The sequence below is a fragment of the Schistocerca nitens genome, chromosome 2 (genome assembly GCF_023898315.1).
Source record: "Schistocerca nitens isolate TAMUIC-IGC-003100 chromosome 2, iqSchNite1.1, whole genome shotgun sequence".
In the NCBI taxonomy this organism is placed as follows: Eukaryota; Metazoa; Arthropoda; class Insecta; order Orthoptera; family Acrididae; genus Schistocerca; species Schistocerca nitens.
This window is the reverse complement of record NC_064615.1, coordinates 956,372,157-956,395,270: the sequence shown is the minus strand read 5'-3', so window position 1 is coordinate 956,395,270 and position 23,114 is coordinate 956,372,157. Positions and strand designations below refer to the sequence as shown.

The 23,114-nt window shown below is 44.3% G+C and overlaps 1 long non-coding RNA gene across 1 annotated transcript in view; it reads right to left on the bottom strand.

The window, feature by feature from the left end:
• LOC126234731 (uncharacterized) overlaps window positions 1-23,114 on the bottom strand; it is a 1,127,504-nt gene that overhangs the window by 296,618 nt on the left and 807,772 nt on the right. The window lies entirely within an intron of this gene.

Below are 23,114 nucleotides of genomic sequence, written 5' to 3'. Positions count from 1 at the left end.
TGAATTGGTCTGACACAGCTCAAAATGGTTCAAATGGCTCTGAGCACTATGGGACTTAACATCTTAGGTCATCAGTCCCCTAGAACTTAGAACTACGTAAACCCAAGGACATCACACACATCAATGGCCGAGGCAGGATTCGAACCTGCAACCGGAGCGGTCGGGCGGTTCCAGACTGAAGCGCCTAGAACCGCTCAGCCACACCGGCCGGCTGTCTGACACAGCTGCAACATTTCCACTGTTGCTGCATAATACTCCAACCACACAATTCAGTGCGTATTTTTGTCCCCTCTACTGAAGTACTTGTGTACTGTGGCTTATTGATTTCTCTTTGTACCACGACCGCTGACAAACTTTTGCCGAGGTATAGTCAAAGCTTCCTGTCAACGTCTTGTATAGCGTCCGATGTATGGAGGTAGCAGGAAGGACACTAACATTACTAATATTTGTGTTATGCAGTATCAAGGCATATACGATATCTTTTTTTAGTGCAGTATTACCTACAGTAGCATTTTTAAATAATTTGTGTATGATATGAGGATAAGTAACTGTAGCGGTACAGAAAAACAAGTCTTTAATTTTTTTTTAAGTCAAATAATTTTGTTGTTGGAAAGACACAAAATTTCACATTTCGCAAGAGAACAAGTAGGAAAAATATTTAATGTTACAGCACTTATACAAACTAGTTGTATCAAACTTGTCTTCTGTACTCTTCTTGGTCTTTAGGCGATGTCAATGAAGATCGGTGGTGGCCGTTGTACTATGTGTACCGCAGAAGCGTTTCGCTCCGTCCAACGCGCTCAATCGTCAGGGAGTCGTAGAGCGTGTTGCCTGCCTACTCGACGACGAGGTCGACGGGCACCGGTTCCGGGCGGATGATGTCCTGGCTCTTGTGGATGGCGGAGCGCGCCCAGGGTGCGTGGATCTGGAAGGTTGCTTCACGGTGCAGCGAGCTGGGGCCCGGTCCGGGGGCGGGGACCTGGGGGCGGGGCGGTGGGGGTGGGGGCGGCTCGCGAGGGCCGGGCGCGAGGTCCGGGGGCAGCTGCGCCGCCACCGCTGCCAACGCCGCCAGCAGCGTCGCCGCCACCTGCGATCCAGAGCGATGCTCTCCTGTCAGCCGCAAACGCTTATACCTTTACTAAACAGTCCACACGTCACACCCGAATGCTTACTGCTGCAGAAGCAAGCAAGATAGCCGCAGCCCTGCAGGCTGACTCGGAGAAAAAGCACTGGCCTATTTGATGATTTATGCTCTATACACATAGTACATGAAGTGAAGAAATTCTGCTGTCTTGGAAGTAAAATTACACATTAAGGACAAAGCAAGTATTCTCGAGGTTCCAGTGGCGTCGGCACGCTAAAAATCCACAAGCTTTCGGACGAGAGATCCTCACCCTCTGTCATGTGATGACTGTCAAGGCTGGAAGCATTACGCATTACATAAAGGATGACAATTATTGACCTGTATGAAAAAGACGTAAATTAGTTACAAACTGAGGCTTCTAGAACTTTATTCAACACGTAAACGTCACTACACATATTTGGATTTAGCTTATGACATATTCGATACACCTGCTATCGTTATCGATGATGTGGCGCTGACGAACAGCGAAATTCTGCATGACTCGCTGGTGCTGGAACATCGATGCTGTCTATGACCTCCTGAATGGCTCTTTTCAGTTCAGCAATGGTTTTAGTGTTATTGCTGTACCCCTTGTCTTTAATATAGCCCCACAAAAAGGAGTCGCATGTGTTCAGATCCGAAGAATACGGTGGCCAATCGAGACCCATGCCTGTGGCCTCTGTGTACCTCAGAGCTAGAATGTGATCCCCAAAGTGTTCCTTCAGGACTTCAAACATTCTCCTGCTTAGATGGGGTCGATAACCGTCTTGCACGGCCCACATCTTCTCGACATCAGAGTCACTTTTGTTAATGGTGATGAAATCATCTCCCAAAACCTATCGTTCGATAGTCAACGTGAAATCAAGGTACACCGCACCGATTTTTGTGTGACTGGACACTGCACACCACACACTCATCTGTCAAGGGTGAAGACACTTCTCGATCGCGAAATGAGGATTCTCAGTCCCTCAAATGCCCCAATTTTGCTTATTGGGCTTCTTCGCTAAACCAAACAACAATACACGCTCTAATTTCCATCACGCGCCGCGGCCAACCGTGTAGTTTTAACGTCCTAACGCAAACTGTTCAGGAGTAACGACGATTTTATTTCTTATAGTTCAATAATAGTCACCCTGTAGCTGTAATGGTATACTCTGTGAGAGACTATTGGTTTCTGTGCAGGATCACGCCAACATCAAAGCTGTGACGGGTTTTGAACTCTAGCATTGTCTGATCCTACATCGAAATGGACTGTCTCTGCTTGTATTGCCTGTAGTTCAACCATGCATAGACGGTCAGTACCGTGGTTATATTGCGTCCGCATTGTTACTATGTGCCAGGAAGGACCTCAGACCGCTCAAGTGCTACGATTGCAGTGGATGACCGTTACCTACGGATTACGGATCGGAGGAACCCTGACAGCAACACCACCATGTTGAATAACGATTTTCGTGCATCCACAGGACATCGTATTACGACTGTGCGCAATAGGCTGCATGATGCGCAACTTCACTCCCGACGTCCATGGCGATGTCCATCTTAGCAACCACGACACCATGCAGTGCGGTACACATGGGCCCAAGAGCATGCCGAATGGACCGCTGAGGATTGGCATAACATTCTCTTCACCGATGAGTGTCGCGTATGCCTTCAATCGTCGGAGACATGTTTGGAGGTAACTCGGTCAACCTGAACGCCTTGGACACACTATCCAGCGAGTGCAACAAGGTGGAGGTTCCCTGCTGTCTTAGGGTGGCATTATGTGGGGCCGACGTACGCCGCTCGTGGTCATAGAAGGCACCGTAACGGCTGTACGATAAGTGAAAGCCATCCTCTGACCAATAGTGCAACCATATCAGCAGCGTATTGGCGAGGCATTCGTCTTCATGGACGACAATTCGCGCCCCCATCGTGCACATACTGTGAATGACTTCCTTCAGGATAACGACATTGCTCGACTAGAGTGGCCAGCATGTTCCCCAGACATGAACCATATCGAACTGGCCTGGGATAGATTAATAACGGCCGTTTATGGATGACGTGACTCACCAACCACTCTGAGGAATCTACGCCGTTGAGGAGTGGGACAATCTGGACCAACAGTGCCTTGATGAACTTGTGGATAGTATGCCACAACGAATAGAGGCATGCACCAATGCAAGAGGACGTGCTACTGGGTATTAGAAGTACCGGTGTGTACAGCAATCTGGACCACCACCTCTGAAGGTCTCGCTGAGTGGTAGTACAACATGCAGTTTGCGGTATTCATGAGCAATATAAACGGCGGTAATGATGTTTGTGTTGATTTATATTCCAATTTTCTGTACAGATTCTGCAACTCTCAGAACCGAGGTGATGCAAAACTTTATTGATGTGTGTAAATGGACTGATCAGGTAAGAAATGAGGAGTTTCTCTGCATAAATGGCGAGAAAAGAAAATACGTAAAAACAATGACCAGAAGAAGAGAAGGGATGTTAGGGAAAGAGTTAAAGCATTAGCCAACTACCTCCGTGGTATTAGTGGTAGAGGGCCACACTATAGGAAAAGTCAGACTCTGGAATGCAACCAATAAACAACCGACGAAGTTGGATGCAAGTGCTACTCTGAGATAAGAGTTAAGGTCCTCACCGGATGCATTAAATCAGTAGGACAACTAATGACAAAAATGAAAAACGCGTAAGCTGTTCCTTTCACACGATGAGGACCTGAGAGCAGGAAGTGAACGTAAGTCAAGTCCCATATGTTAAGTGAAAAATAAAGTACGCATTCTGGCTCTGGTAGTCCTATTGGGACCGACCGATCGCCATGTTACCCTTCGACTCAAACAGTTTAATGCGCAGCTCCCTTGCTTGTGAGACACGTAGGCGAGTGAGAGACGATTCGTATTACCGTGGCGAATTAACGACCATTGGTCTGATACGGCAGCCCAAATGCTTGTGGCTTTTGGGTGGTTTCCCATGCCCGTTCATTCAAATGCTGGGCTAATCTACAACGTCTGCCTCAGAAAGTACCACACACAAACAGTTAAAATATGCTAACATAGATAGGAAAGTCTACACAGACGGATGCGGCAGAGGATTTCCCACATTTAGGTCAACTGACAACAGTGGTCATAGGTGTGGTCATCGGAATGGCATTCCCCACGAAGTTAAATAAAATAACTTTACCAAATCATGAAGACAGCGAACCCCATATGACGGGATAAATACTAGGAAAAAGAGAGAGGGATTCGCTTTGTATGTGCTTGTGTGAAGAAATCAGCAGTCATTAAATGACGTAGTGGGTGTGTGATCAACTTGTGTAACTGCAAACACTAGCAACATGAGTTCTGTATTCGGAGAAAATATTTATATCTTTTCACTTTTAAAGAAATGAATAATCGTTGATTAGATCTTCTCAGGTTATCAGGCGAGTCATAGCGTGTGCCATAAGAACGTCTCGACGTGTTTCCTACTCGTTAGCTCCAAGCGAAATTTCAGGAGAAATTTCGACTGAGTTGACGAGTAGGAGACTCGTAGAAACGTTGCGACGACACGGCGTCATGACTCGGCTGATAACACGAGAAGATTTTATCAATGAAATTCGCCGACTGCCCTGTTTGGTGCAGGTCCGATGCTCGAAGTCACAGTTTGGTCTACTTTAAAGGCCTTTAACAGGATAGTGTAGAGTAATGTAATATATGTTCGTTTTTACGCGTCTGCCTTCCATCATTCTTCAATAAATTGTAGCCTACAACTGGTGCAACCGATAACCATAATTGAATGCTGATTCTTCATAAGGATTACTACTGCCAGGTATCGGTGGAACGTGGCTGATTCCAGTATGGTAATGGATAATCGTCAGACTTTAGGTCTACATGACACTTCACTCTCCACTTTGAAGATTTTGTGTGTTTACTAATACAGGAATGCAGTCCTTTGTCCGATCGGTTCAGTTTACAGATCGAAAAAGCAAATATAGAAATAAACGAAAGTTTTAAGAGTACGATAAAAATCCAAGGTGAAAGGATTCGCTGATGATATTGTTGTCCTCAGTGAAAACGAAGGAGAATTACAGGTCGTGTTGAAAGAAATGATCAGTTTCATGAGCACAGAATATTTATTGACTACTAAGAAACTAAAGAAAGATAAAAGTAATTAGGAGTAGCAAAATCGAGAATAGCGAGAAACTTAACATCATAGTTCACGACCACGAATTAGACGTAGTTATGGAATGCTGCTACCTTGGAAGCAAAATAATATATGACGAACGAAGCAGATTCTTGGCCAAGAGAAATCTGCTAGTATCAAATATCAGCCTTAATCTAGGGAAGAGAATGTTCCTTTGGAGCACAGTAGTATATGGAAGTGGATTATCTACTATGGGAAAACCGAAAAAAGAGGAGAAACGACTCGTTTGAATCTTGGTGCCACAGAAGGATGCTGCAGATTAGGTGGACACGTAATGAATGATGAGGTTCTCTACAGACTCGTGGAAGGAATCAACATATGAAAAAAATACTGGCAAAAAGAAGAGACAGGATTACAGGTTGTGTAGCAAGAAATGGGGGAATAAATATTTCCAAGGTTGCAAAACACCTTATACTCTAGGAAACCACAGCTGTGGGAACGTACCTTGATAAAAGACACAGCTGTGAAGACAACCGGTTTAGCAGCTTATAGTTGCATCCTCAGGTATACATCATAACTTCGTGTATAATCCAGACCGGAACATAATGGACGGCTTAACATACTCTGTCAAATCAAAATAAACCGTTCATTCGAGGACGGTATGATTTAATTTACTGAGGATGTTGGGTCGTCCATCTAATCCCGATCTGGATTTTATACTGAGTGGTCCAATGATAGTGACCGGGCCAAATGTCTCACCAAATAAGCATCAAACAACAAAACTACAAAGAACGAAACTCGTCTAGCTTGAAGGGGGAAAGCAGATGGCACTATGGTTGGCCCGCTAGATGTCGCTACCACAGGTCAAACGGATATCAACTGCGTTTTTTTAAAAGAGGAACCCCCATTTTTATTACATATTAGTGTAGTACGTAAAGAAATATGAATGTTTCAGTTGGACCACTTTCTTCGCTTTGTGACAGTTTGCGCTGTAATAGTCACAAACGTATAAGTACGTTGTATCACGTAACATTCAGCCAGTGTGGACGGTATTTGCATCATGATAATTACCCGTGTTAAAATGGACCGTTTACCAATTGCGGAAAAGGTCGATATCGTGTTGATGTATGGCTATTGTGATTAAAATGCCCAACGGACGTGTGCTATGTATGCTGCTCGGTATCCTGGATGACATGATCCAAGTGTCCGGAACATTCGCCGGATAGTTACGTTATTTACGGAAACAGGAAGTGTTCAGCCACATGTGAAACGTCAACCACGACCAGCAACAAATGATGATGCCCAAGTAGGTGTTTTAGCTGCTATCGCGGCTAATCCGCACATCAGCAGCAGACAAATTGCGCGCGAATCGGGAATCTCAATAACGTCGGTGTGGAGAATGCTACATCAACATCGATTGCACCCGTACCATATTTCTCTGCACCAGGAATAACATGGCGACGACTTTGAACGTCGTGTACAGTTCTACCACTGGGCACAAGAGAAATTACGGGACGATGACAGATTTTTTGCACGCTTTCTATTTACCGACGAAGCGTCATACACCAACAGCGGTAACGTAAACCGGCATAATATGCACTATTCGGCTACGGAAAATCCACGATGGCTGCGACAAGTGGAACATCAACGACCTTGGCGCGTTAATGTATGGTGCGGCATTATGGGAGGAAAGGTAATTGACCCCCATTTTATCGATGGCAATCTAAATGGTGCAATGTATGCTGATGTCTTAAGTAATGTTCTACCGATGTTAGTACAAGATGTTTCACTGGATGACAGAATAGCGATGTACTTCCAACATGATGGATGTCGGGCACATAGTTCGCGTACGGTCGAAACGGTATTGAATAGTTGAAGGATATTTACCGCCGTGATCGACCGACAACGCCTGACAACATGCGCCAGCGCATTGTCAATGCATGTGCGAACGTTACGGAAGGCGAACTACTCTCTGTTGAGAGGAATGTCGTTACACGTATTGCCAAATGCATTGAGGTTGAGGGACATCATTAATGTGGTATTTACAGCTAATCACGTTGTAACAGCATGCGTTCTCAGAAATGATAAGTTCACAAAAGTACATGTATCACAATGGAACAACCGAAATAAAATGTTCAAAAGTACCTACGTTCTGTATTTTAATTTAAGAAACTTACCTGTTACCAACTGTTCGTCTAAAATTGTGAGCCATATGTTTGCGACTATTACAGCGCCATCTATCACAAAGCGGAAAAAGTAGTCCAACTAAAACATTCATACTTCTTTATGTACTACACGAATATGTAATAAAAAATGGGGGTTCCTATTTAAAAAAACGCAGATTATATCCGTTTCACCTATGACAGCGACATCTAGCGGGCCAACCCTAGCACCATCTGGTTTCCCCCTTCAAGCTAGACAAGTTTCGTTCTTTGTAGTTTATTCGTTTGACGCTTATTTTGTGAGATATTTGGCCCGGTCACGATCAGTGGAGCTCCCTGTGTATATAAATGGAAGGTGCATCTATAGTCTGTAAAACCGGTCGTTTCACTAAAGAACTGTGGCGGTTTTTCAATTATCAAGGTATACTTCCACGGTATTAGACGGTGCTGTACAAGGTAAAAGCTGTAGAAGACTGGGTGGTGTACACCGCCATCAGTGTTTCGTGTGTGCCGTCGTGTTTAGTGTTCCGTGTTCACCGTCACACTCCATCGTTCACCAGTGCCATCGTCATCTTCAGTGTTTGTGCGTCGTCTCATCAGTTAGCAGTGTGGATTATCGACGAGTGTGAACGGCTCCGTGTTTGTCTCTATGTGTCTCCTGTTTTATTGCCCACCGTTCTGTAACTTATGTGTCTTCTCACTGTTTTTTCTCCTTGTATATTCTATGGCTGAAGAGCAGCGTAGTGTGCTGCTGACAGCCTGCCTGTTGTACAGGCTTTAAAATAACAATAAAGTAAAAAAAAAACTGGGTGTTATGTGATGTCCTTAGGTTAGTTAGGTTTAAGTAGTTCTAAGTTCTAGGGGACTGGTGACCATAGATGTTAAGTCCCATAGTGCTCAGAGCCATTTGAACCTGTAGAAGACTGAGACTGGTATTTAACCAGCAAATAACTGACGACGTAGGGTGCGCGTGCAACTCTGAGATGAAGAGGTTGGCACAGGAGGGGAATTCGCGGCGGGCCTCATCAGACCAGTCAAAAGGAAAATAAATAAATAAATAAAAGGACAAGTAGTAGCATCTTGTAGCTATGTCAGCCAGCTTTTAGCCAGGTCTCCTGGCGCCAACTCTACAGTCAGAACTACGAACTCTGGTCCACTTGCTACGCTAACAATGAGAAAGTTAATGTTTGCTGCAAGGACTTTGCTCCTGGTGTCGCGCATGCACACAGGGCACTTTCTCCTCGAGCGCTTTTCCCTTGTAGCTCCGACAAAAACATTTCATGGCCTTATCATAGCCGTGCAAATGTCGACGGTAATCCATTACAAACGCTCGGCCGATTCGTGTGAGGCGTGAATTAAATGTCAGACCGTCCACACCACTATTTGTATTGCACATAGCTACGTTTGAGCGCAATAGTAGAACGTAATAGCTCTACGATCGTACAGAAATACCTTCTTGCGAAACAATCGATACGCAACACGAGCTGTCGCAGCAATGAATTGCTTTCGCCAATGCGCTTTTGGTACCAACTGTAGGCGTGACGTTTATCGACGAACCTGAAGCTAAAAATATTTGCCCTTTGTGCCGAATACTTTTTTTCTCTCGTCAGTAATCGTTCGGCATTTTACCACAAAGCGTGTGAGCTTCACGTGTAAGCGAGGTAAAGGTTTTCACAGACAGCGCACGGGCAAATTTATCTCGTCACCGCAGAGGCGCGCTTGGTGAACACACGTCGTGTCGGCGGAGTTGCGTGGGTGGCTAGGGGCAGCAGTGGCTGTGACGAATAGGACGCCGGCTGCGGGTGACGGCTCAGCCCAGCCGTGGGTGTTTCTCACCCTCCTCCCCCACCCCCGACACACACCCATACCTCGGCCCTCCTGTCCGGTCATGTGCTGTAGTTTACTGGGGCCGTGCATCAAATGCCTACAGCCAGTAGTCCAACGCAGCCGGTCCACAGCTGCAACTCGCACACTATTAACCCTCCCTCCCTCCACCAGCACCCCCTCCCTAACCAAGTGTCGGAGTGGTACTGTTGTCTCCGTGTGTGCGTCTAGCTACTAAAACACAACTACAGCGCATTTATAACCGCTGCCTACGTCCATCTACTTGCGGGCATAAAAAGCGAAACATTAACTACATCCGTGCCCTGTGTGACGTGGCTTTACTACTGAGCAGAACGTGCTTTAATGTTTGCTGATATTGAAAGAGAGTGCCTGCATTGGTTAAGTCTGTTCCGAAACACCACTGATACTCCCTAAACTACGTCAATATTGAAGCCGTTTGTGTAAGGTTAGTCCGGGGTTCCAAGAGGCAACTGTGTGAAAGCTACAAGAAGCACAGAAAACGACACTTGTCAGTGCATAGAGCATCTCTTCATGTATGGAATCGTAACACGCTCCAAAAAAAAAAAAAAATGTTCAAATGTGTGTGAAATCTTATGGGACTTAACTGCCAAGGTCATCAGTCCCTAAGCTTACACACTACTTAACCTAAATTATCCTAAGGACAAACACACACACCCATGCCCGAGGGAGGACTCGAACCTCTGCCGGGGCCAGCCACACAGTCCATGACTGCAGCGCCTTCAGACCGCTCGGCTAATCCCGCGCGGCGGTAACACGTTCTGTGGCTTAGTTGCTCTAAGAGCCATGCGTGTCACAACATGTATAAGGGGATATCAACAAGTTTCAGTTAGAAGGCCGTATAGTCAAGAGTTGGTATGTCGGTCACACAAATGGACGTGAGCACTGAGGTAACCATTCCACCGAACATCAGCCTGAAGATACCCGTTTGGTAAAACACCTTGTCCTGCTTGGTGAAGAAGTCCGAAACTGCCTGCTGCACATCCTAATCCCACGGAAAACTTCGACTCTTGAAGTCCTTTCTAACGGACCTAAGACGCAACAATGGCATGCGGAGAGATCAGGACTATAGCCCGGGAGCTCGAGTGTTTCCCACTTGAGTTGTACTAACTCCTGCGTTACGATATTTGCGATATGAGGACGCGCGGTATCTCTAATCAGCGGCACCCCTTGTAGCAGTCTTACCAAAAGTTTCTCCTTAATTGCACGTTCTACGTTCTCCGATGGTTGTCTACCAGTATTTGCCCTTCGGCAGCCAAGAAAAGAAAGTTAGCACGTTGGTCCTCCTTGGACGTGCGTTAATAACATCGCCATCGTTTACGTTTCCGCAGTTACCGCAGCATGTCGGGGAGACAGAATGCCACACTAATCCCTGGCCTACATATCGGTGCTTATCTACCCACATCGCAGTCGCACTACGTTCAATATGCGCTGCAAACGACGCCATCAAACGGAAAATTTTTCATCGCCCTTTACGCAGGTTGATTAATATTTGTGTTTAATAAATCCCGGAACGACGTAGAGGGCTCTGACAAGGGAACCTCCCCGTCGCACCACCCTCAGATTTAGTTATAAGTTGGCACAGTGGATAGGCCTTGAAAAACTGAACACAGATCAATCGAGAAAACAGGAAGAAGTTGTTTGGAACTATGAAAAAATAATCAAAATATACAAACTGAGTAGTCCATGGGCAACATAGGCAACATCAAGTACGATGTGAGCGCAGGAGCGCCGTATTCCCGTGGTTACCGTGAGCAGCTGCGGAACGAGAGGTCCTTGGTTCAAGTCTTCCCTCGAGTGAAAACTTTAATTTTTCAGACAATTATCAGAGTTCAGGACTCACACATCATCAACTTCGCTCTTCAAAATTCCAGGACATGTTCAGATTTGCTTGGACATATGCAGGATTTGACGGTCTACACATGGAAAAATTTGAAAAAGTTAAAAACATATGTTTTGACAGAGCCCAGAGAAAACTGTGCGACTGTGAAACTGTTGCATTCATTTTTTGCAGTTTATGTGACACACACTTATGTTTTCATCAATTTTTTGGAAGTGATTATCACATCCACAAGAAAAACCTAAATCGGGCAAGGTAGAAGAACTTTTTACCCATTCGTGAAGTGTGCAAGTTAAATGGGTCGACAACATATTCCTGTCATGTGACGCACATGCCGTCACCAGTGTCGTATAGAATATATCAGACGTGTTTTCCTGTGGAGGAATCGGTTGACCTATGACTTTGCGATCAAATGTTTTCGGTTACCATTGGAGAGGCACGTCCTTTCGTCTACTAATCGCACGGTTTTGCGGTGCGGTCGCAACACATAGACACTAAACTTATTACAGTGAACAGAGACGTCAATGAACGAACGGACAGATCATGACTTTGCAAAAATAAAATAAGTAAACTTTTCGCTCGAGGGAAGACTTGAACCAAGGACCTCTCGCTCCGCAGCTGCTCACGCTAACCATAGGACCACGGCGCGCCTGTGCTCATATCATCCTTGATGTTGCTTATGTTGCCCATGGACTACTCAGTTTGTATATTTTGCTTATTGTTTCATAGTTCCACACATCTTCTTCCTGTTTTCGCAACTGATCTGTGTTCAGTTTTTCAAGGCCTATCCACTGTGCCAAATTATAACTATATCTGAGGGGGGTGCGATGGGGAGGTTCCCTTGTGAGAAAAGTAATTTAAGATTAGATACATGGGGCCGCATATGTCTGGAAGTTCCCCAAAAGTGGATGACAAAGGTAGGTGTGACGTCACTAGGTGCTGTACCTCGCTGCACGTGCAGAGGTGGTTGGGGTTGTTTGGGGGAGGGGATCAGACACCGAGGTCATCAGTCTCATCGGATTAGGGAAGGAAATCGGCCGTGCCCTTTCAAAGGAACCATCCCGGCATTTGCCAGCAGCGATTTAGGGAAATCACGAAAAACCTAAATCAGGATGGCCGGACGAAGGATTGAATCGTCGTCCTCCCGAATGCGAGTCCAGCGTGCTAGCCACTGCGCCATCTATCGGTCTGTCAGACTTTATCCTCGTAACCCTAGTCAGGTATTCAAGTCCGTGTGGCTTCGGGCCTGCGTCTTCAGCGCGTGAGGCTCAGGGCTCGAGTCTTGCGTCTGGCAGGTAATGTTTCCCTTCATTATATAAGGCAGTTACGTGTTTATATTGAGGTAAGATTTATTATTTTGTTTTACCGTTCTCGCAGTCTCCATTCGTTAATTGCAGAGTACAGTACAATTAATTGCAGAGTACAGTACAACAAAAACCAACCGTATTGCGTCACAGGTAAATAAGTATAAGCTTCCGAATTCTACCGCCACCAGTAAATAACCTAAGTGCTTCTACTAAATAAATTCTCTATATAAACGGAGGGACAAAAGGAAAGAAATACAAAATAATACCAGCTTTTGCTTGGTTACAGCGAGGACAATAATTTACATCATATCACACTTACAAATACTGTCCCCTACCCACGACGGTATGATCGATAAGCCGAATCGCTGCACGTGTGACGAAATACGTCATCTGGTGACGTCAAATGCTCAATGCTTGTGATCCGTTTTGGGGCATTTCCAGTCGCAACCATAGATAAAATTAGAAAATGTTCAAATGTGTGTGAATTCCTAAGGGACCAAACTGCTGTGGTCATCGGTCCATAGACTTACACAGCCGGCCGCTGTGGCCGAGCGGTTCTAGGCGCTTCAGTCCGGAACCACGCTGCTGCTACGGCCGTAGGTTCGAATCCTGCCTCGGGCATGGCTGTGTGTGATGGCCTTAGGTTAGTTAGGTTTAAGTATTTCTAAGTCTAGGGGATTGATGACCTCAGAAGTTAAGTCCCATAGTGCTTAGAGCCATTTTTTTAGACTTACACACTACTTAAGCTAACTTAAACTAACTTATGGTAAGGACAACACACCTACACCCATGCCCGAGGGCGAACTCGAACCTCTGGCGGGAGGGGATAAAATTAGATGCAACCAACACACTTATTTCCGATGTACACTGAAGCGCGAAGGAAACTTGTATTGGCATGCTTATTCAAACACAGAGATATGTAAACAGCCAGAATACGGCGCTGCGGTCGGCAACGCCAATATAAGATAACAAGTTCCTGGCGCAATTCCTGGATCGGTTACTGTTTCTACAATAGCATGTTATCAATATTTAAGTGGGTCTGAACGGGGTGTTTAGTCGGCGTACGTGCGATGGGGCAAAGCGTCACCGAGGAAGCGGTGAAATGGGGATTTTCCCGCACGACCATTTCACGAGCGTACCGTGAATATCAGGAATCCTGTAAAACATCAAATCTGAAATTGTATCGAGTGGATGGACGTATACGGGTATGGAGACAACCTCATGAATTCATGGACCCTGGATGTCAGAAGCTGGTGGAGGCTCTATAATGGTGTGGGGCGTGTGTAGTTGGAGTGATATGGGACCACCGTTACGTCTAGCTACCACTCTGACAGGTGACGCGTAAGTACACATCCTGTCTGATCACCTGCATCCATTCATGTCCATTGTGCATTCCGACGGACTTGGGCAATTACAGAAGGACAGTGCGACACCCCACACGCCCAAATTGCTACAGGGTGGCTCTTCTGAGTTTAAACACTTCCGCTGGCCACCAAATTCCCCAGGCATGAACATTATTGAGCATATCTGGGATGCCTTGCAACTTGCTGTTCAGAAGAGTTCGTACCGATTTATGGACAGCCCTGTAGTATTCATGATGTCATTCTCTCCAACACTACTTCTGATATTAGCCAAGTTCATGCTATGTCGTGTTGCGGCACTTCTGCCCTACACTATAGTAGGCACATGTACCGATTTCTTAGGTTCTTCAGTGTAGATATCAGATTTGTAATATGTAATGAGTAAGTATTCAGATGCACAAATTAGAGTTTTTGTTGCTAACACATATTGCTTACAAACGTCACGTGGTTATGGAGCGACGTAAGGTTTTCCTACAAGTTTTCTGAGGACGCTGAATATTATTACAATATCTTTACGTCAGCGTTATTCACAAATACCGTCGAAAAATATGAGAGTCTGATACACTCTTGTTATAGGCAGCTTACCAATATTCATTCGATATCTTCGTTATTTGGAATGAATTGTGCTTAAAGCATTAGAAAGATAAATGCAGATTCCACCCAGTAGATGACGATATTTTATTTTGTGACTGGAAATGCACGTATAGACGCGGCTGTTTTTAAGTTTTGTATGCAGTTGATTGACTTATCCTATTACTGTTGTAATAAGTAATGCTACGTCGGAATTGCGAAAAAAACACTGAGTTTCGAGCTGTAACACGTAGTAAATCACGAAGTTATTACACAATGAAGTATTTTTAGTGGCGAAATGTTTCAGTTTTTCTTCTTTCTGTCCTATGTTTAAGCCTCATTAATATTACGGGAGCTAAATAATTAATTATACACTCTTAATCTCCATGACGCAGGTACTAGTTCAACAGTTTTCTGTTGTGACTACTTTAAAATAAGTAATTTGCAAATATGTGTAATCCAGTCTGTCACATATGTATTATCTGCTGATGAAAATTTTTTGAAATGTCTGAACACAATCCGATCAAAAGTGTCTGCATACCTCTGTCTAATGATGATCTGATGGCACGAGAGGCGGCCATGCAAGTATAAAAGGACGCGAAGAGTATTGTGTTGCCATTAAAAGGCACTAACTGCAGCATGGGTGGGTCAGGAGAACTCAGTGACTTCGAACGTGGAGTAGTGATTCGATGTCACGTGAATAATAAATCAATCAGCGACGTTTCAGCCATTCTAAACATGTACGAATATTGTTGATGTGACTGCGCAATCGAAACGTGAAGTAACAGTCAGAGATAAACCAAGAACAGGCAGATCTCATGTAGTGACGGACGGGGATCATCGAGAATAGTGGAGTGTGGCTGTAGAAAACCGCTTGAAATCATCGGAAATTCCAAACTGGTACTAGCAGTTCAGATACCACATCGACTTTGCTTGTGGAGTTAGAAGAATGGGGTGAAATGGTCGCGCTCCTTGTCATTGGCTGCACATTTCTGTCGTAAGTGCTAAGTGACGCTTGAACGGTGTCAATAACCACGCCACTGGAATATAGATGATTGGAAACAAGTGATTTGGAGTGATGGATCACGTTGTACACAGTGAAAATCGGATGGAAGGCTTTGGCTTTGACGAATGCCTGGAGACCATTACCTGCCATCACGTGTATTGCCATTACTGAGGTACAGAGGAGGTGGTGCTGTAGTACAGGGTTGCTTTTTGTGGTTACACTTAAGAAATCTCTAGGTGCGGAAGGCTGTGAGCTGTGTAGGGTACAGGAAAACAACAATGCAACGTATCTGAAAGCAGCGTTGTGAGGCAAAGGTTTTTCGACAATAACATTGTTGAAATGTACTACCCTACTAGAAACCATTTGGGATGAGTTAGAAGGTTGTCTCGGCACCAGGCCCCTGTGCCCAACATCACTACGTTCTCTGTTTTCGACTGTTAAGGGAGACTCAGCTGCCATTCCTAAACACATATTCAGAAATCTAATTGAAAGTGTCTCCAACGGAGCTCAAGTCGTCATAAAGGCGAAGGATGGACACATCCCATATCAATGTCCATTACCAGGTGACGGGATCGTTTTGGTCATAGAGTGTATCGCATATTATTTTATCTGTGATTGCGACTTTCAGTTTTGGCTAATGATTACTTAGAAAGCCGAAAGCTGTATCCAGTTCTAATTATCAATCCTTTGCAGGACGCCAGGAAAGAAATGCTATTTAATTCTGTTGTGATCTATCAAGACCAGACAAAAAAAAGCCTTAGAGAAGTACTATCAGTTAAGTTCTGCAACTGAATGGTTTTCAGCGTGTCGTGTTCAATCATCTCATTATGAGCATATTTATTGGTTTAAAAATAAACAAAATAAATATTTGTATTCTTAACTAAACAGTTCTGATTTGAGATACGTTTCTCAAAACATAATGTCTGGACTCTAACCTGGAACCTTGCAGATCTTAACGATCGAGAGTGCGTGTAAAGTAAGCTTCAATTCATGCATCACTAACAAATAATTCTGGATGTATATTTCAATATAGTGCTGACTTTGAACAACAGTATTTGAATAGACGCACTATCGTTATTTTTAAAGTTTCACTCGGGTTTTTTGACCAGACTGTATTAGCTCACTGACTCGTCACGTGTGCCCCAGGTAAGTGTGGTACAATCGCTCTTGTTCTCTGTACACATAAATGATCTGGTGGATAGGACAAGCAGCAGTCGGTGACAGTTTCCTAATGACACTGTAGTGTACGAGAAAGTGTTGTCATTGAGCAACTGTAGGTGGACACAGGACGATTTGGGAAAAATTTCTATTACGTGTGATGAATGGGAGCTTTCTCTAGATGTGTAGAAATATAAATTAATGCACATGAATGAGAAAAACAATGCTTCAGAGGCGTCCTGCTTGACACAGTCACGCCCACTAAATATGCACCGGTGACGTTGCAAAGCGATATGAAATGGAACTAGTACGTACGTTTGGTGTTAGGGAAAGCGAACGGTCGACTTCTGTTTATTGGGGGAGTTCTAGGAACGTGTAGCACATCTCTAAAGGAGATCGCATGTAGCAGAACTTGTGTTATCGATTCTCGAGTACTGCTCGACTGTTTGGAATCCCCATCAAGTCGCCAAAAATTCGGAGGCGTACTGCTAGGTCTGCTACCGATAAGTTCGATCAACATGCTACTGTTCTGTAACTGCTCTGCGAATTCCAATGGGAGTTCCTGGAGGGAAATCGACATTCTTTCCGATAAATACTATTGCGAATGTTTCCAGACTGAAGTTTCACTATTGCGAATGTTTAGAGAACCGGTATTTGGAGCTGATTGCAGGACGATCCTACTGTCACCAACATACACTGCACAGAAGGACGGTGAATACGAGTTAAGAGCAATAGGGGTGATACGGAAGCATACAGACAGTCGGTTTCCTCTTGCTCAGTTTGCGTTTGGAACAAAAAAGGGAATCGTTGGCAGTAGCACAAGGTACTCTCCGTCATGCACAGTATGGTGGCTGCGGGGAAAGCGTGTAGATGTATATGTCTGAAGTGCTAAATGGCACAAGCATTTCGTGGGCCATTTTCTCAAACCCGCTCCTAACTCGTCTCTTCAATTCACGGCTTGTGTCAACGTCCCACACTATCCGAACAACGGGCCGAGTTGAAAGTATGCGACCAGGGCCTGACAAACGAGGTAGTGTTTGTAGCAGAACGCCGGAGACAATGCTTGCGTTGTACGTGAAATAGCTACCATATGCTGCTCTTACTTATTAAGTTGAAGACAGTACCTTAGAAGGGGAAGTGGAATGAAATATGATGGAAGACATGATACAACGATAAGAATTAGACAGACCACTGAAAGGCCTGATTCAAAACCAAGATGCGTGCAGCAGACAATGTTCTCTCAGAATAACTGAGATCCCATGGACCGCCAGGTGTGACAAAAATATCCAACATACAAAAGACAGGCGAAAAATCCTCAGGTCAAGAATACTGTAATAGTTCCAATCGAAAGTAGGGACGTACTAACAGATGTGAATATTATCAAACTATCAGTTTAATACGAGTATTTCACGGTAACAAAATACTGCCACGAATTATTTATAGAAGTGTCTGTATGTCCATCTCTTTAGAGATGGTTAAAGTGATCGCTATAGCCAAAATCTACTAATACCAGTATTGCTGCCCCTGTTTTGATCACAACCGAAGATGAATCTTCCTACACGTCGGTCAGGGGCGTAAAGATGGCGTGCCGGCCCGTGTGCCCGAGCGGTTCTAGGCGCTTTAATCTGGAACCGCGCTGCTGCTACGGTCGCAGGTTCGAATCCTGCCTCGGGCATGGATGTGTGTGATGTCCTTACTTTAGTTTGGTTTAAGTAGTACTAGGTTCTAGGGGACTGATGACCTCAGATGTCAGGTCCCATGGTGCTCACAGCTATTTGAACCATTTTTTTGAAGATGGCGCAGTGAAAAGCTGAAACTGGTAGCCAAATAAAATAAGTTTAGAAACTAGACGGTTGAAAGATGTTTAATTTGACATCCTACTAGTAGAAGAGTGGAAAACTGATAGAAAACGACGACGCGGAAAATCTGTTTCGGCTTACGAGAACTCCAGGCGCACGTGAGGCGATACTGACCCATCGACGTATCTTAGAAGTTACGTTAAACGTAGACGGTCCTACCCTTGTAACATTTCTGGATACAGATAAAGCTTTTAGAAATGGTAGTTACACTACACACTTTGTTATTCTGAATGTAGCAGGGATGAAACAGAGGGAACGAAAAGTTATTGACTACTTGCACAAAAACCAGAATGCAGTTTCAGAAGTCGCAGACATGAAGGGGAAATAATAGTTGGGAAGAGAGTAAAATATTCTAGTCTATCTCCGACGATACTGAATCTGTATACATTGAGCAAGTAATAAGGGAAATCAAGGAGAAATTTGTACAGGTAATTACAGTTCGTGGAGAAGAAAGAAAACTTTCAGATTTGCTGGTAACACTGGTATTCCGTCAGAGACAGCAAGGAACTTGGGAGGACAGCTGAATGGCAGTGATAGTGTCTTGAAAATAGGCTATAAGACAAACAGAAAAATAGTATTGTAGAATAACAGAATTAAAGCATCCGATGCTGAAGGAATTAGGAAATAAGATACTAAAAGTAGAAGAGACCTTTATTATTTGGCGAGCAAAACAACTAATAAAGGTAGAATTACAGGATATAAAATGTATCATGGCAAAATCGAGAAAAGTATTTCCGAAAAAGAGGAATTTGTTAACATCTCTATATGTAAAAGGCAACGTCCCGACTGGATGAGTCACTCACCTACTCCACATTTGACAGGCCAAACCACTAGGGATAGAAGCTTTAAATTTGCAGAGGGTGTTGATCTTATGCTGCAGGTGTCGTTGAAGAGGGCATTTTCGATGCTCTACCAAGGGGGGTGAAATATGGGATGAAAGGTTTTTTGAAAATGTGTCGCTATTAAGGCAGTTTTGAAGCTAGACGTAGAAAATTGGTATTTGCTTTCTCGGTCATAAATACAGGAACAAGTGTTTCAGCTTCATTCGAAGTTTAAATCAAATGCTTCAAATGGCTCTGAGCACTATGGGACTCAACATCTTAGGTCATAAGTCCCCTAGAACTTAGAACTACTTAAACCTAACTAACCTAAAGACACCACACACACCCATGCCCGAGGCAGGATTCGAACCTGCGACCGTAGCAGTCCCACGGTTCCGGACTGCAGCGCCAGAACCGCTAGACCACCGCGGCCGGCGAAGTTTAAATCCTATGGAGGTGAAATAGTGAGTGAATGTTTTTGAAAGTAAATCATTCTTAAAGAGTTACTAAAGTATTTTGAAGCTACATCTATGAAACTTGGTGTTTGACTTCTCGAATAAGAAAAAAATCCTTGTTTTAGTGCTTCTGTAAATTCAGTCCCTAAGAATGTGAAATAGGGCCACACTGATTCGAAGACTCATCATCGCCCAGCCCAAACCACTATGGATAGGAAGTTGTAATTTGGAGAGAGTGTGGATCTTGAAGGGACTGTACGAAATTACTCTCCTGGGAGGGGAGGGGGGGGGGGGGAATAAAGGATGAAAGTCTCTTTGAAAATATGTCGTTATTACGACAATTTTGAAGCTTGGACTACGATAATTGGTACTTGGTTCCTCAGTCAGAAATACAAATGTACGTTTTTCAGAATTTTTAGAAGTTCAGCCACTAATGGGATTAAATAGTGGGTGGAAGTTTTTATGGAAATAAATCATTGCCACTAAAGCATTTATGAAACTCACTATGAAAATAGGTATTTGCGTTCTTGGTTAAAGAAGAAAATAGTTTCAGAGTGATTTTGGGAATTCAACCCCCTAAGGGATTGAGGTAGGGGATGAAAAGTTTTATGAATTTCTTTTATTATGAAAGTATTTAAAAGCTAAATCTATGAGAATTTGAATTTAGCTTCTGAACTAAGAATAAAAAAAAATGTTTCACTGTTTTTGGAAATACAGGGGTGAAATATGGGGTGAAAATTTTTCAGAAATTATTTCCTTATATTAAAAGAATTTTAAAACTAAATCTATGAAAACTTGTATTTCATTTGTCGGTTAAATATAAAGAAATATGTGTTAGGGGATGAAAGTTTCTACCAGAGTAGCTTGCTGGTCAGAGGTACATTCGGGAAAGAAACTATGCCTCTATGGACTTAATTAGGATGAAAAGTTTAGGAGTTGCAGTTTGTGAACAACATAAAAATTCGATTAAAGGAAAACAAAAAATACCTGTACAGACCATACAGTAGATGTGAGTGAAGCATAGGGCGCTAAGCTAAACGAATATAAATGCAAGAGCTAGGAAGGCTTTTCTGAAGGTGTTTATATGAAGGGTAACCTTGTACTGAGGTGAAATGTAGATGATAAACAGATAAGACAAGAAGAAAGTAGAATTATTTAAAATGTGGTATTACCCAAGAGAGTCCGCAGCTCGTGGTCGTGCGTTAGCGTTCTCGCTTCCCACGCCCGGGTTCCCGGTTTCGATTCCCGGCGGGGTCAGGGATTTTCTCTGCCTTGTGATGATTTGGTGTTGTGTGATGTCCTTAGGTTAGTTAGGTTTAAGTAGTTCTAAGTTCTAGGGGACTGATCACCATGGATGTTAAGTCCCATAGTGCTCACAGCCATTTTTCTTACACAAGAATTTTATACAAGAGTCCTGAAAGGTAGATGGATGGATCGAATAGCTAATGAAGACGTATCGAGCCGAATTGGGAAGAACAGATATTTACGGTTCAAATAGGCTAAAACCTAGAACAATCGGTTGTTGGTTGCAGTGGTCATGCAGAGACGAACAGGCTTCTAAACGGTAGACTAGCGCGGAGAGCCACATTAAACCATTAAGACAACAACAACAACTACGATGAAACTTCCTGGCAGATTAAAACTGTGTGCCGGACCGAGACTCGAACTCGGGACCTTTGCCTTTCGCGGGCAAGTGCTCTACCAAGTTTGGAAGGTAGGAGACGAGGTACTGGCAGAAGTAAAGCTGTGATAACGGGGCGTAAGTCGTGCTTGGGTAGCTCAGTTGGTAGAGCACTTGCCCGCGAAAAGCAAAGGTCCCAAGTTCGAGTCTCGGTCCGGCACACAGTTTTAATCTGCCAGTGAGTTTCATATAAGTGCACACTCAGCTACAGACTGAAAATCTCATTCTGGGAACAACAACGATATTCATTAACAGAATGAGATTTTCACTCTGCGGCGGAATTTGAGCTGATACGAAACTTCCTGGCAGATTAAAACTCTGTGCAGGACCGAAACTCGATATAGGTATCTTGGCCTTTTGCGGACAGTTTCTTTGCCTACTCTGGTACGCAAGCACTACGAGTACTCACGAGCCCCCCTCACAGCTTTACTTCGGCCACTACCTCATCCCATAACTTCTAAACTTCATATAAGTGAAATTCTCAAGAACAGCATTCCTGGAAGAAAGGATACTGCGGAAACATGGCTTAGCTACAGCCTCGGGGATGTTTCCAGAATGCTATTTTCAATCTGCAGCGGTGTGTGCGCTGATACGAAACTCCCCGGCGGATTAAACCTCTGTGCCCAAACGAGCCTCTAACTCGGGATGTTTGCCTTTCGCGGACAAGTTCTCTACCATCTGAGTTACCCAAGCACGATTAACGACCCGTCCTCACAGTGTTACTCCAGCTAGTATCTCATCTCCTACCTTCCATTTTTTTAAACTTTCATTTATTAACATCTCCCGGCGTTCCCGTTTCTCCCGACAGAGGTCGTCTTACCCGCGGCTGGAAGGTACCGCGGAGAAGTAACTGCTATACCCACCAGTGAGTTCATGTCGCAGTTCCCTCTGCAAGTTGGCTGTGGTCCCGGTACTGGCTGCACTTGCACGGCGCCCAGCTTATATAATGGCGGCAGAACTGCGGCCAGCGCGGCTGTGGCCCTGCAGAATGCCTTTGTCTGGCTGTCCCCTCTCCAGTGCATGCAACCTTCAGCTGCAAAACCGCTAGTAGCCCTGCGCACCATCATAGCCACGCAGGTGGACAAACCAGAAATTCCGCGACGTAACAGTCTTACGTGACACAGCTTACAGTCAAACTGGTGACGTGTCGGGGGGCAGAAGCTATGGACACGTATATGCCTCCCGTTCGATTAACATACCAATATAGACGAAGTTATTGCTGTTTTTCGCAGTGCTGGAAGATGAACAGACCTACTGTCCTCGGGTCCCATAGCCTCTTTTCAATTACTTTTAAGCCCGCATCTTCATTTAGATAAATATTCCACTACTCAGTGTGCAGTATCTGCTATAAAACACGTTGTATCATTACTAGCCATTCCCTTACATGTTCCACCCACTGAAAAATAAACAAGTAAGAAACTGCTTGCAAGCAGCTTCTTACCTATCTGCCTCTATACGAATCCCAGTCTCCATAATGTTGCCCTAAGTTGTTGTTGTCGACGTCGGCGTCGGCGTCGGCGTCGTCGTCGCTGTTATTGTTGTTTACATGGAAGACAAACATTTCACAGATAATGCAGTTATTATCCGACCACTATGGTACTGCACTTGACCTTCCGTGGCAGATATGGGAAGACATGGTGACGCTACAGTAGCCAAGTACTGGGCGACTCAGGAAGACGCATCGCAATGTGATTGCTTTTAAGACATTTGTGCATGTACCATCAATTGTTTCGATACGTCCCCGTAAGATATCAAGACAAAGCGATAAGCCTCCCGAAGTGTCCTCATTCCCAGATAC